General features: G+C 32.8%; 1 protein-coding gene across 3 annotated transcripts in view; it reads left to right on the top strand.

The window, feature by feature from the left end:
• Window positions 1–14662, top strand: part of twin (CCR4-NOT transcription complex subunit 6-like twin) — a 337401-nt gene that overhangs the window by 222979 nt on the left and 99760 nt on the right. The window contains exon 1 of one of the 3 annotated variants that reach the window (XM_074182190.1): window positions 8777–8797. The exons of the other annotated variants lie outside the window; for them this stretch is intronic. The gene's annotated coding sequence lies outside the window, so the exon portion shown is untranslated. Of the gene's footprint in view, window positions 1–8776; window positions 8798–14662 lie in introns of those variants that run through there. 3 annotated transcript variants of the gene reach the window in all.

Here is a 14662-nt window from a genome sequence, read left to right as displayed (position 1 = left end):
TTTTGTTTATATTCCCGTAAAACATTGTAAATCGAAGCGCAACACACTCCAATTTTATCGGAAACTTTCGATATGACTTCGTCGACAGTCGATGTCTCAATTTCTTCCATCTCTTTCTTGAACACATTTAAAATCAATTCTTTCATCTCAACACTCAAATGTCTTTTTTTGGATCGTTTCCTGGCTGGACTCAGAGGATAGCTCACAGTGTCATCAGCAGTGTCTGTACTGGACATCTTGGAAAACAATTTTAAACAATATAATATAACGCACGCCACACAAACACGCAAACGACTGATTACAACCCTGTGCTGGTACCGAACTCCTACCAAGAAGGTGAATTCACCAATGAACGCTGCCCTTTCCATCTGACACTGGGCGATCACGTGAACATCACGCTTCGGTTTTGTTTTGTTTTACTCTATCTTGGATTTGGATAGACTTTAGAAACTTCTAGAAAAATTTGAAGGTCCGCACTAGAAAATTGTAAACAAATGAAAAAAACATAAAGAATGGTTGTCGTTTTTTTATTGCTTGAGAAGTATTCAGATATCCGACTAGTGAAAAAAGATACTTGAAGAGAAAAAATATTCCTATAAAAAAGTTCGGACTCGTGGAACTCTAGCATCACCAATATTTATAAGTTCAATTGAGAGCTGAAAATAATGCTAAAAATGGGTAATGACGATTCTGAGCGCGCTATTCGAATCGCCCTCTTTTTCCAAAAATATGTGTTACTTATAAAAATATATATTTATATAAAAAATATTCATCTAGTTATTTAATTAAAAAAAAATGTCATAAAAAACCCGTCATTAATTTTTCAGTTATGCTTCTGTTCAGTAAGGCTTTTTTATAATTCGAAAATGAACATAAAAACCTTAATTTTTGAAAACTGAAGACCTCTTATATGAATGAAAATTCAACAAGTGATTGAAATAACATAATCATTTTCAGTTCATTACCAAATATTCAAAATCTCACTTCCAAATCAGTAAATGTTTTTAGAAACAAGAATAATATTTAAACCATTAACGCATTAGGATGAAGGATGAAATCTACCATGCGACTTGGTGCGCCTATTTGGGTTTTAGAGTGGCTGGCGAGTACAGTCTCCGCCACAATTAGCAATAAGGGTTGATGGTTTTTAATTAATGGTCGAGTATTAGTTCAATACGATAATGCCATATTTACGTAATTGAATTTAAATGAGTTTGTTTTTTCAGCAGTCTGTATGGTATTTAATTTCGGGTTTATTAAGGAGAAGTAGAAAAACTTATTTTGATAATGTAATTTATTTGTGTTGAGGAATAAATTTCAAAACGAAACATTATGTTTATTAAGATGAATGAATCTAAACGAAAATATAATTAGTTATGATCAAAAAATTACAAAGGTTCAACTCCAGACAAATCGGAATCGCTTGTAGAGGTATCACTATCCTCCCTGATACAAGAGCAAATTCCTTCGTAGCATAAAATTCTTCGAAACGTTTGACGTGTTCGCAAAGTTTTTTCCACTGCTTCTGAGAAAACGAAGTGAAGAATTCGTCACTTAAACTTTCAGCGGACTTGTAATTGGAATCCACATTTTCATCAACCACATATTGTTTCATTGAAGCCCATACTAATTCTATTGGGTTCAAATCTGAATAATGAGGCAATCTGAGTGTCCATTATTTTCCATAATCCCAACAATTTCATACAACTTGAATCCTGGAATAGAGATCGATTTTTGGCATATCATCCGTGAAATGAATGTTCCGTCGTCTTAACCACTCTCTCGTCTCATCTTTCCTCGAGGACATGTTTGGGCAGTTTTTTTACTGAACATTTTCTTATGGGACATTGTCTATAACCAAAACATTTTTTTCTGGAAGATTGGGAATTAACATTTCTTGCAACCACTTTTAGTAACTGTCGTAATTTATTTCGCTATTATAGTCGCCCGACTTTGTGTTGTATTTGAATTTTAGATATGAATTTTTCACAAATCCATTTTCTTTCCCTGTATTCACAATTATAAGTCTCTGCCCTTTTGAAATTGGTGCACGCAACCCTTCATTCAAATCATCATTCCAACTATTCACATGTTTATGTGAAGCATGGATATATGTTTCATCCATATAAATTATTGTTTGACCTTCTGCACGGCATTTCTTCATGCCTTTGAGAAATTTTTTTCGCAGCTGCTGAATCGTTTTTCCATGAGCAATTTTCAATTTTTTTTCGTTTTTCTCTGAATCCCATTTCTTTCATCACTTTCCTCAGGGACTCATAAGATCCCTTGTAACCATTTTCGTCAACGAATTTTTTATGTATGTCGCGTAAGGTAAGAATTTTTTGTCAGTAATATAGTAATTGATTATACAGGGTGTAACTAAATTACAGGGTGTAACTAAATAAGTGTTTTACACTTATTTAGTTACACCCTGTATATCGACGAAGAATGCTCCTGTCGAAATCATCAAAATCTGATTTTGATACTTTTCTATGTTTTTTTCATTAGGCGTTAAAAAAGACGATAACTCACTAATTTCAATTGGTTTCATTTCACGAGCTATTCTTTTGATGCTAATACCCAAACTTACACCCGACGCTTTTGTACAACGCTCTTGCTTATGCTTATGTAATTATCACCTTCTCGTTGCATGAAAAAAAGTAAATTAGCAATCACTTCTCTTGCTTGGCCAAACAACACTTTTGGTTTCAATTTCGATTCGCATGTCATTTTCTTAGAGCACAGACTTTTGTCGCGTACTATACTTCACTGAAGTGGACACTACAAGATTGTCGTTAAGATCTCCGATCGTCTTTAAGGGTTTTCTACCACGCGTTATTATAATAATAATAATAATCTTTATTAATCCCAAGAAACAAGAATGTTTATAACACGGATAAAATGTAAAATAATGATTAAATAAATTATTTCAACATTAAATATCAGTTACATATACAGCACATAAATACAAACACATATATACATACATATTTACATATACACACACATACATATATAAATATATACATTTTTGAATTATAATGGTAGTTAAAAACAAAAAAATGTAATATGGCGATCAGAATTTCAATTAGAGGAAGAAAGCAGAAACTGCAGAAACTTTTTCAATTCCGATTTGAATTTTGTTTTTTGATTCATTTTTAGTTTTTCTGGAAGATTATTATATATTTTAACTCCTGAATGAAATATTGATTTCTCCCTAAATTTTGAGCGATATAATTCAACTAGTAGTTTTTTTGCTTGTCTTGTATTATAGTCATTGATGGTATTTATTTGATTGAATTCCAAATTCGAATGTTTGTGATTTTTTCTAACAGAATGAATGAAACAACAAATTTTCAATTGAAAAATAGACTGAATATCTGAAAGATCACGTGGTATATATAAATTTGACGTAGGTTCAAGATATGGTAATTTGAATATACATTTTATTATTTTATTTTGCAGTTTCTTGAGAGGATTTATTATTATTATTATTGATAAATTAGCTGTTCCCCAAATTGATATTATTATAGATTTGAATATACCAAACAGAAATATATACATTTGAAATATTTTAATCGAATAAAATTTCTAATAAATTGATTTCTACTAGACCATCATCAATTTTTTTCTGGTTCTAACATATAATGTGGCACTTGAATTAAAAGAACATCAACCTTCCGGACTCTAGAAATGTTTTTTTTAGAAAAAATGTTTTGGAACGTTATAAATTGTGTTCGGTGCCACCACAGAAAAATCGTAATAACAGGAGGTATGGTGTATTTACTCGTATGTACAAATCAAACTTCTATTATTCATTCAGTTTCAGTTGATCAAAGAAAGGAATGTTGTTTATATCCTGGAATATAAATATTCTGAATGCAATCAAACAATGTTATGTGAAACAATTTGTCTACTAAAGGAAGGGTTTCAGCTGTCTGTCAATGCACTTTGGGAAAAACCCGGTATAAACAACATGCATTGTCGGGAGTGGCTTTTGATATACCTACTTAGTTGACGGTTTTCAGAAAACGCGACATACTTACAAATGCATATTTTAACCAGGTACATGTTTTCGATTTTAGTTCACTCGATAGTAAGCTCTTAGTTGGATACAATATGGAACTGAATAGGCTACCCAAATACCAAAAATACCATTCTATTCATTATTACCGACAAATTACATAAAACTTAATAGAATAGATGTTGTAGAGAAAAATAGCTCCGAATACATACCGACACACTCAAGGAGACGTTGGAGACTTTGTGAATTGTTCGAACAACACATTGCATTCGTGACTCGGCAAGATATTGATTCACAGCTATAAACTAAATTGTGAAAGTGAATATATCGTACCCCATTGACATGTGTTCGTCGTTTTTGTCTAATCTTTCAGCATATAGCTGATGTAACCACTGATTACCAAGCTCCTGTATAATGAAGTACACATCTTAGCATGATACGCTAAGATAGGTACATAGTGATAGACGTTTTAGAATCACATTGAAGTGTTGCCAGTGACGGACCTAGGGGAGGCACAGGAGCACGTGTCCCCCAAAAGATTGAAATAGATATAATTTGGTGAAATACATTTTATGATTACACACATTACATTACAGAATATCAATTGAATCCACAATTTGACTTACTCTGCCCAACTTCATTTTTGTAAAATAGAAATATAAATCATTGAATATGCAGAATTTAGTTAGTAAAGACACGTGCTGATACGAAATGAGTGGCAGTGGAGGAAAGAAGAGGCAAGCATGCTTATAATAATTCTTTTTTAATAAACCAAAGGTGAGCTTGACAACATATTCTCTTACTCTCTTAATATTATCGTCTTTTTCGCTGATTTATCGTGTTCTAGATAGATTTTTGAAGTGTTTATTATTTTTATCACAATGTACAAAAATTGTTTTGTTCCCCTTTCAAGTACTGCGGTAAAACCCCTGAGTGATAAGGAATGAAATAGAACGAAGAAATGGTTTACTGATTCTCTCCCAAACATGAGTATATTACTGCAGCTGCTGTGCACTCTTTCTGAGACTACCAGTACAGCAGATACAACTTTTTTAGCTCAGGTCGTTTAAAAACATATCTACGCGATACAATGACTGAAGAGAGAACGTACATCCGGATATTTCCTATAAAATGAAGGCTGAAGAAGTCTTGGATGTATACATAAGAAAACACAAGAGAAAAGTAGGTATAAAAAATGTACATCAATCAAGTTCAATAATATTAGGTTTATATTATAAAAATATTATTATATTCGACCATAAATAAATTTGAATAATGAAGAGTCATTATAATCTCATTCATTTTCAATTCATTATGCTTGTACCTGAACAGCGTTTCAATCAATGCTAATGCTGGTAGCAAATACATATTTTTCTTATTGTTGGTTGTAATACAATATTTAAAACTGAGAATGGTTTTTTTTTCAAATGTTTCTGAATGCATACTACTGAACATCAATAGAAAGCCTTCAAGGACTCGATGCTTTATGGAGGGGTTACATACCCCATACTCTGAGTTGTAAACTTCCCCTCCCCCTCCAATGATTTTCTGGATACGTCACTGATTGGTGCCTACATAATATAATAATAACTACAGGGTATTCCCAGGTTAAAGTAAAATTGTTCAATATCATCATCATATTCAACGTTAGCTTCTGTTATGGTATTCTAAATATAGGTGTATTGTAGAAAAAAATCATTTGGCAAATTCTTCAATCCTACAATTTTTTTTAGACAAACTGTGGGTTTGTAATTATCCTTGAGACTTACTTAGTATATTATTCGTACATTGTGCTGCGGTCATTGTTATTTTCCATGGACTTCAATTCTGTGGCAGTATAAAATGCGTGGAATTATAGTTATCTCATCAACATTCCACTCAAAATATACATCCCGCCATTTTCCATTTGCGAAATGGGTGTCTATAAACCTCTTCGCGGCAAACAACACATTCTCTTGTAAATATTTTTAATTTATTCATGTCGTCCATTCAAGGTGACGACTGGTGGGAATTTGAACGAGTCTTGTTGAATTGACAGGTGTCCTCCAACTTATACTCGTATCGCTAATGACATCTGGTCGCAAGTCGATGCATTGGTGTCGTTGGAATTTTCTCTTTAAAAAACATCGCCATTCAACACAACCAATGAAAGTGGAACTCAGTGTTATTTCTCACAACATCGTTTTCAACTGCTTATTATCCTACTTTGTTATCGAAATAATGGTAATGAGTTTTCAGTTGAACGTGTTTATGACTGACTAAATGCGTAGATAGCAGTGAGTATTTTCAGAAAATATAGGAAAGCATTTTAGAGATTATGAGAATGAGTGGTTTTGTTTTTTGAATCATCCTCGGTCACAGAGTGGTCCCAAAGTTTGAACATTTTGTCAAAATTATTTTTATATCTTTGGTTTTCGTAACATTCTGCCGTACTCAGCATATTGAATCACAGAACTGATGGAATTTTATAATTCCCACAGTTTTTTTTAATCCTTAACTAAATGAGTGACATCCTAAAGCCCGTAATATATAGTACTTTTTTTTAATTAATTGATGGACATAGCCGTTACTATGTGGTAGGAAACCATTACATTATGTTTATACATTAAATGTGTTAGTTTGAAAATGTCCTTATAGGACGAAACTGCAGTAACGTTGGTTACAAATAAAAGTGGTGAAAAATATAGAAAGTTTCAATTCCCTTTTCTTCAGTATTTTTTAATCGATAGACTTAATTGAAATTAGACTTTGCAGGTTAATGTTTGTTTGAAAAATGACCAATGTAGTGTCTTCACGTGTGATTCCGAACTTGTCAAATTTGACATTCTTTAAAGAAATTTTTGAAAAATCGGATTTCCTGTATGAATTTCTAAAGACGTTCCAGAAAAAAGTTGTTCAGTTTTCAATTCGGTTCTCCTCCACCAGATTTGAACTCTCGAATGTTAGAGAGAACAAAATCCAAAATTTTTGTATAAAATGTTTCAATACTTTTCATCTAGCTTTTCAAGTGAAAATTTTCATCCTTTCCACCGACTTCTACACAAGAAAAACTCCATTATTTAAATGAACACTATGATTTTATAAAAGTCGCTTGTTGCACGCGTTTTATTACTTATTTCAATTTTTTTAAAATGTTTGCTTTCATTTTTCATAAGTCTGCGTTTTTTGTCGAATACATATATTATTTGGAATTCAAAAAAATAATAAGGTTATAACTTTTTTCATAAAAAATGAAAATTTGAAAGACCCAATCTGTCCCATGAGCGCTTCAAAAGTTATTCGGGGTCAAAGGTCAAAATTTTTCCCGAAAGCCGTAAGTTTTATCAAAAAAATACCTCAGATCAAAGTTGTAGATCTCAAAATTCTCTACAAAAATGGTCCTCATAGTTTTTTCTGTAAGTATCACCTTTCCTGAGATATTTCAATTAAAAAAGTCACGTTCTATGTAATATGCACACGTTTCCACACCACCTGTAAGGTAGTGTACTCGGCGCATTTTTTTCACGTGGTTTCCCCAGTAGGCCTATTCCACGAATCGTTATTACGTAATTTTTAGTCACAATACTTATTTAACTGCATGAAGATTATTCGGGTTGATAATGTTTATGGAGTGTAATTGTCAGTTTGATTTCTTTTGATACTTTAATCTGATTCATACTCATAAAACCTGAAATTTAGGCGTTTGATCCCGAATAACTTTTGAAGCGCTCACGGGACAAATTGGGACTTTCAAATTTTAATTTTTTATGGTAAAATGAACGTCTTCACCAAAATTTAGCTCTATCGCAATTTTCGTCATTTCATTACTGTTTTCAGGTCTAAATTGACCGGACTAGTATCCGTCAGGAGGTTCAAAATGATGTGTCATAAGACCCCCCTTTCCATTAATTTTTTTTTTCTCAGATGGCGCCCAATCGCCATTTTGAAATAAAGTATTCATGCATTAATTTCATTATTCCAAATTTTAATTTTTTGAGTTGACCCGTTCAAAAAATAAAAGGGGGTGGGGGCATCAAAGAAATGCACTGTATTACGTAGCAACTTTTCAGGATGAACTTTTCAGTTAGCTATTTATCACACTATCAATTAAACTTCCTTTATTTTTCAGAATGTGGAAAGTTAAATATTCAAAAACAGCTAGAAACATTGATCTCTCCACAAAAAATTTCTCTCAAAGAATTGTCACATATTCAGGTTATCGGATTGACAGAATGACGCTGAAAATTTGTGTTGTATGAGGTGGTGAGCAGTAAAAAAAAGCAGTACCGCGTCAAACGGACATGTTGCGACAGTCGAACTCGACGTTTGCGCACCCTTTTTTGTATCTAAAAATTTCTCTTGTTTTGACGTATAGTCTTTGAGATGAAATAAAAAGTTGGAGTTGTGTAATGAAAAATACTAACCGCGTTAATAAAGAGTTAGGTGGTGTGCATGCGGGAAAACGCCCATCTCGCTAATACCAGTTTCATGACTTTTGTAGTAATTATCAAAAAAGGAAACTGTACTGGGGGGACTATTTCATTCAACTCTCGTTTCAGATCGTTTGTTTTCACATGAATGGCGTAATGCGAAACAGTTGCCAATTTGTCGCTCTGGTTTCTTCTTTAACTGCCCAATTTTCATCCATTAACGATTTTTACATTGCAAAATACTTTGTGGCCTATATACCCATAGTTTAGCTACTGTTATATGTTCTATTGTTTTAACGTAGTGATGCTAATTATGGTTTGTTTATTTGCAGGTAAGAGATAAATGTATTACCAGGATCCAGAGGTAAGCAAAACTTTTGCAATTCAAAAAGTGATATCCAGTATTGTGAACTATTTTTCTTTAACTTGGGGGCAAAATTGAAAATTACTAAATGACAACCGACCAATACGGCGGTCAATTCAGTGAGTGAACAAAGCACCCACGTCAAACCGACCGGCTACCGACCGACAATTTAATAGTACTCAAGTATGGGGGCATTATTAAAAGTAATATTCAAAAGAAATAAGACGTTATTGACGTATACGTGAACGACTTTTCAAAACTATAATTGTTGAATTCATACAAGAGACAAAATAATGAACACTATTCGACTACAATTATAATTATCGGTTGAGAATTACTGTTTCACTTCGAATATTCACACTAAAAATTATTTTTCTCTCAAAATGCCGATTATGTAAATACTGTCACTGTAATTATCATACTTCAGGCACCTATATCTTTCCAACACTGTAATTTTCCCTCTATAGCTGAACATAACAATTTGGTTTGAGTTCAGCGAAACACCAATTAGAATTTTGAATACACTGACCCGTTACTTAGTGGAAATCAGTTACACTATTCATTATAATAATTACACATGTTCACATTATAGAATGTATTTCCAACACGCTTTTCACAGCAACAGTAGCTAGTGACACCAGTTCAACAGAGGAAGCTACTGTTGTAGTGTAGCCTATTGGCAATTAATTCTATATTGTGAAAATTTTTAATTATTATCATGAACACCACTAAGAAGTTTCTCAATGTTTGTACCAGGGATGTTGCGGATGCCGATTTTTTTACATCCGCCGATGTGATGGTAATGTTTGAGATTTTATATCAATATAATTTATGAAATAGAGAATTGAAACAATGATACAGTAATTATCAAGTAATTATCAATAATGAAAATTGGTAGTATCAAGTATAATTCTTCTATTTTTTTTTTCAAATTTTTTATTAATTTTCATATTAGTACCATATTCTGGTATTTCTTGACTCTCATCTTCACTCGACAAATCCAACATCATAGCGATATCGGTTTTTAAGGATATCTTTTTAACGCTACTTGATGTCCCTGGTCCTAGTTGTTTCATGTACTTTTCCGTGGAATCAGTGATTCTCATTTTTTTGGTCCCTTCGAAATTGACATTAATAGAACCGAAAACGTCATTCTCAACATTTGTTATCATCAAAATATCGTTTTTTATCTTTTCCTCAGTTACCCGTGTAAAAAATTTGCGCTTATAGCGAGGATCTAAGTAGATGGCGATGATATATAAATTGTTGTCTCCAAAGCTCGAAAACTTTGTTGAAAGTTCATTTTTCACAGTCGTGATTTCCTGGTGAATCGAATCAAACTATTGTGACCTTTGTGTCAGTGGTGTCATTGTTAATTAACTTGTCATATAATATGAAGGTTTCGAGATCAAGCAACATGTAATTATCACCATGTGCGATTTGTCCAAGGCGTTCGACTGTGTCTCACATGACCTTCTGTTGCTTAAGTTAGAGTGTTCGGTATCAGAGGTGTACCTCTCAAACTATTATCATCCTATCTAAATAACAGAAAACAGCTGATAAAAATAGGTACAAATATTTCGGATCTTCGAACCACCAAATATGGAGTTCCCCAAGACTCGGTACTAGGACCGTTATTGTTTATCATATATATAAACGACATCTGTCTACATACTACTAATAATACTTCTACTATTCTCTTTGCTGACGATACTTCTTTTATCAACACCTCTACAAATATATCTACACTTTTACAAATGGCAGATGAATCCATTCACAATGAAAAAAATTGGTTCGTCGCCAACTTCATGCAATTAAATGATCAGAAGACTCATAAATTTATAATTTCAACAAACAACAACTATTCAACAGGTGCACATTGTAAACTTCTGGGTATTACAATCGATGACTCTCTTAATTGGTACATGCATACAGAAAATTTAAACAAAGGTCTATCCAGTATCTTGTTTCTTCTAAGAAGGCTACGATGTATTGTCAATCCAGAAATTTTGAGAAATACATATTTTGGTTTATTTCACTGCCGAATTAGTTATGGCACAATATTATGGGGTAATTCCTGCCATGCCGCAAAAATTTTCAGGTCAAAAAAAAGTCTATACGCCTAGGTCCTAGAGAGCACTGCCGTGACTTATTTATCAAACTGAGAATAATGACGCTTCCATGTATTTACATTTTCCAAACTGTCTGTGAAATACACGAAAATAAAAGAAACTATTCTTACACCTCTGATATTCACACACATTATACTAGATCTGCTAACCAAATAGCGTTGCCGAGATTTCATTTAACAAAATCCAAAACGAACTCCATAAATTTGAAACTTTACAACAAGTTGACTTCAGAGATGCGATCACTGAAAAATTCGGAATTTGAAAGGGCTATTAGAAATGTACTTTCAGATCACTGTTTTTATAGTAGTAATGAATTTTTAAAAAGTTAATAATCTATTGATTAATATATTGAACAATAATCCTTCACTGATATATTTCATATTTGTGAAGTATGTTACTTCACAACATGTTTTTAATGTGTACGTTATACTATATTGTGCTGTCCTTCTAAACTAAATGTAACAAAAAGTTTTTTTTATTGATTTATATATACCACGTCTCTCTATGACCATTTTTGATATATGACATGCTTTAAAACTTATTGTAAAACAGTCAAATAAATATATCTATCTATCTATCATTAACGGAAATCACGTTGGAAAATTAAAAAATATTGGTACAAACTTTACCTACAATGAAACGTAATACCGGTGTAACATAATGGCATTTATCTGGCGTTTTTAAGTTAATAAGTTGAGCTCAGACTAATATAAAGATTTCCCAATAAACAATTATTGACACACAATTATTACTATATCACAATAACACTCAAAATATCTATCTATACAATAAGTTATCCACAGCGCAAACAAACACGTTGTGATTCATTTAAAAGAATCGAACGCAAACGCGTCAGTTCTTGTTACAAATTTGTTTTCTCCTACTAGTAATTATTGCGGATGCGGATATCGAAATATATGCAGAAGCTCCGCATTTGTACGTAAGAAAATTATTTCAAAATACTGGTTTTTGAAATGATTTATTTTTTGGTTCAACGGCTCCATTTCGAATGATATAAAAAAAGCAGAGGAACTTTCAAAACTGTCTTATATTTGATATGATCTGATACAAACCAATTTGCAATGCGACGTTTGGTTCATTGATTTTCATCATCCACTTTATTTTTTTCAAATACGGACCTGTTGTTTTTTCGTCAATTTTTGTAGCCAGAGTAGGTAATAACAAAATCAGCCATTATTACAGTAAATGTGTTTTCCAACGACTTTCTCATCATCACTGTATGGTCATAGCTAACTCAAAAAAGTAGGCACCAATATTTTTTGGGTCTAGAACCCAGAGATATACATAAACTCCATATATCGAAAGAACCTGTACTATACCAAGTAACAAACAGAAAACAATTAATGTCAAAATACTCCTTATCATTTACGTCGTTCACGATATCTCATTAAATGCTCAAATTGCCGTCCATCTTTCCTTAAACACGTATTCGCACTTGCAATAGAATTTTAATGTTTGTGCATTTGTGGAGCTATATCTATGCAATCACTCCTTATTGTTGTCTTTCAATTCGTCCATATTCCCAAAGTTTAGTTGAATACCTTGTCTTCAATGAAGCCCCATAATGAAAAGTCCAGAAGGGTCAGGTCAGATGAATGTAGTGGCCATTTGATAGAACCATTGTTTCCTATCCATCGACCTGCCATAGTCGTATTAAGAAAATATCTGCAAATAATTCTACGATGTGGCGGAGCTCTATCATGTTGGGAATACTAATATTTTATCAGAATAATCAAAGGCAAATCTACCAACCATAGTTTCCGACAAGAAGCCAAATATAATTCCCACTTTAAAGAAGTCTGGCTTTCGTACAGTTTTTCCATATTTATTCGAAACCCCTGGAATGCAAGGGCGTTCACTTCTACTTGCATTTTTTCAAAAGATGTGTGAAGTTGACAATCGTCAGGAAACACATCTATTGGAATACATAGATGACTGTTGAAAAGATGAAGTTGCTAAAGTATAATGAACGAAACATCGCAAATTGGTTAATATCAGATTATAACAAATATGAAACAGTATTGAAAGGCTCTCTGCCTTTTTTTATATCGTTCAAGTTGGAGGCGGTGAAATTATACCTTAAACTTTTGGCAAAGAAAACAAATTACTACACGACACAAATCTCTAAACTACTACGTGTGACTTATTTATATCTGATTGAAGTGATGTTTTAACAATGTTTTCAATGTGATTATTTCCATACGCTTTTGAAGGAATTAAATTATTTCCAATCTGGCATATTACTACTTTTAGAAGGTGATAATATTTTAAGTTCATCAATCTAAAAATTTTTTTTTGTTAATCATAAAAATACCATATTTATTTGTCGAAGAAACAAATTTTTCTGGATGTCGTCAAACTCAAATTCAGGAAATTTATAAAACTCCTGACGAAATTGCAAAAAATCAGAGAATAACATAAAACTTACTGCCCAAAAAATCAGAGATATCTACGTAGATATTATCTATGACAAATTACTAATAATTGTTGTTTTTACTTGAAATTTTGACAAATGTGTTTTGGATAACAGATGACAAAACCAGAAGCAAATTGTTTTCAGATTCTACAATCTAAAAAAGACCTCATTACATCTTTATTTTAAATAGATCATCACACTTTAGTGAATTTCGTATGAAGGTGTCATTTTTCTCAATTTTTTCGATGCGTTTGTTTGCAAGAACTTTGAACGACCACATTCTACAGTCCGAGTTCAGATTGTCGAGGATGTGACCACTCCTAGAAATGGGAATGTATCTGCTCGCTGAATCTTTCAAATGGTTTTGTGTTTATTCTATTTAATGCAATTCCAGACAATATGCCCTTGAATAAATCAGAACTAATTTCAAATTGAATGACGTAAAACTTGCCTCATTTCATTATTAGTAATAGCTGAACAATTGCATAAATAAGATGATGACCCATCATTTATCTGTACTGGATTATGTTGGTCCATGCTACAAACAATGGCACAAAAAGGAAAACAATTACTATACTCTGTCCATCTAAACAATGGAGTGTTCCAAAACGTTATCATGCATAGTTCACGTGATCTTCCAGACAAGGCTGATTGTACTGGGCCGCACCGACCGACATTCAATTTTTTTTAATAATATGCGACTGGGTATAGGATTTTTTCAGGTGGAGTGTAGGGAAACAAATTAGCAGTTTCTTCAGCCGTATCAGTACTTGGCATTTTGAAAATCTTAAACTTTGAAATACCGTATATCTACACACCATATGCGTTGAAACGTAACTCACCAATTTCTCATTAGTCACTGGCATATGCTTGAAGACAGGCAGTAAACAAATCTAAAGAAATGAACTTTAAATGTTCAAAGCCAGTCTCGGATATACCTACACAGTAGTTTGAATGGACTGACGGCTATCAGAAAACAACTACTCCCCTGGGTAATACCACGAAGGGCGATGGATTATATCTGACAAACGTCAGTGCAGGAATCTTCACAGAAAATTTCCTGCATATGCTATTGGCAATACAACTGAAAGAGTCGACCTTCAATTTTGAAACGGGCACACTTGCAGACCGGTTTTGGGCTCATTAGCCACTCATGAGTGCAAGATAGTGGCCGTCATCGACCTAAAGTCAATGATATTCCATAATTGAAAATCGAAATTATTTCAGGAATGAAATACTCAGGAATGAAATACTGGTGATTGCCATTTGATAACTTTATATGAACACTGTGAAACA

Source organism: Leptinotarsa decemlineata, unplaced genomic scaffold (assembly GCF_025532065.1).
Source record: "Leptinotarsa decemlineata unplaced genomic scaffold, Ldec_3_MD MMD2_tig00026328_RagTag_RagTag, whole genome shotgun sequence".
NCBI lineage: Eukaryota > Metazoa > Arthropoda > Insecta > Coleoptera > Chrysomelidae > Leptinotarsa > Leptinotarsa decemlineata.
The sequence above is the reverse complement of the archived record's forward strand: the minus strand, read 5'-3'. Positions and strand labels throughout refer to the sequence as shown.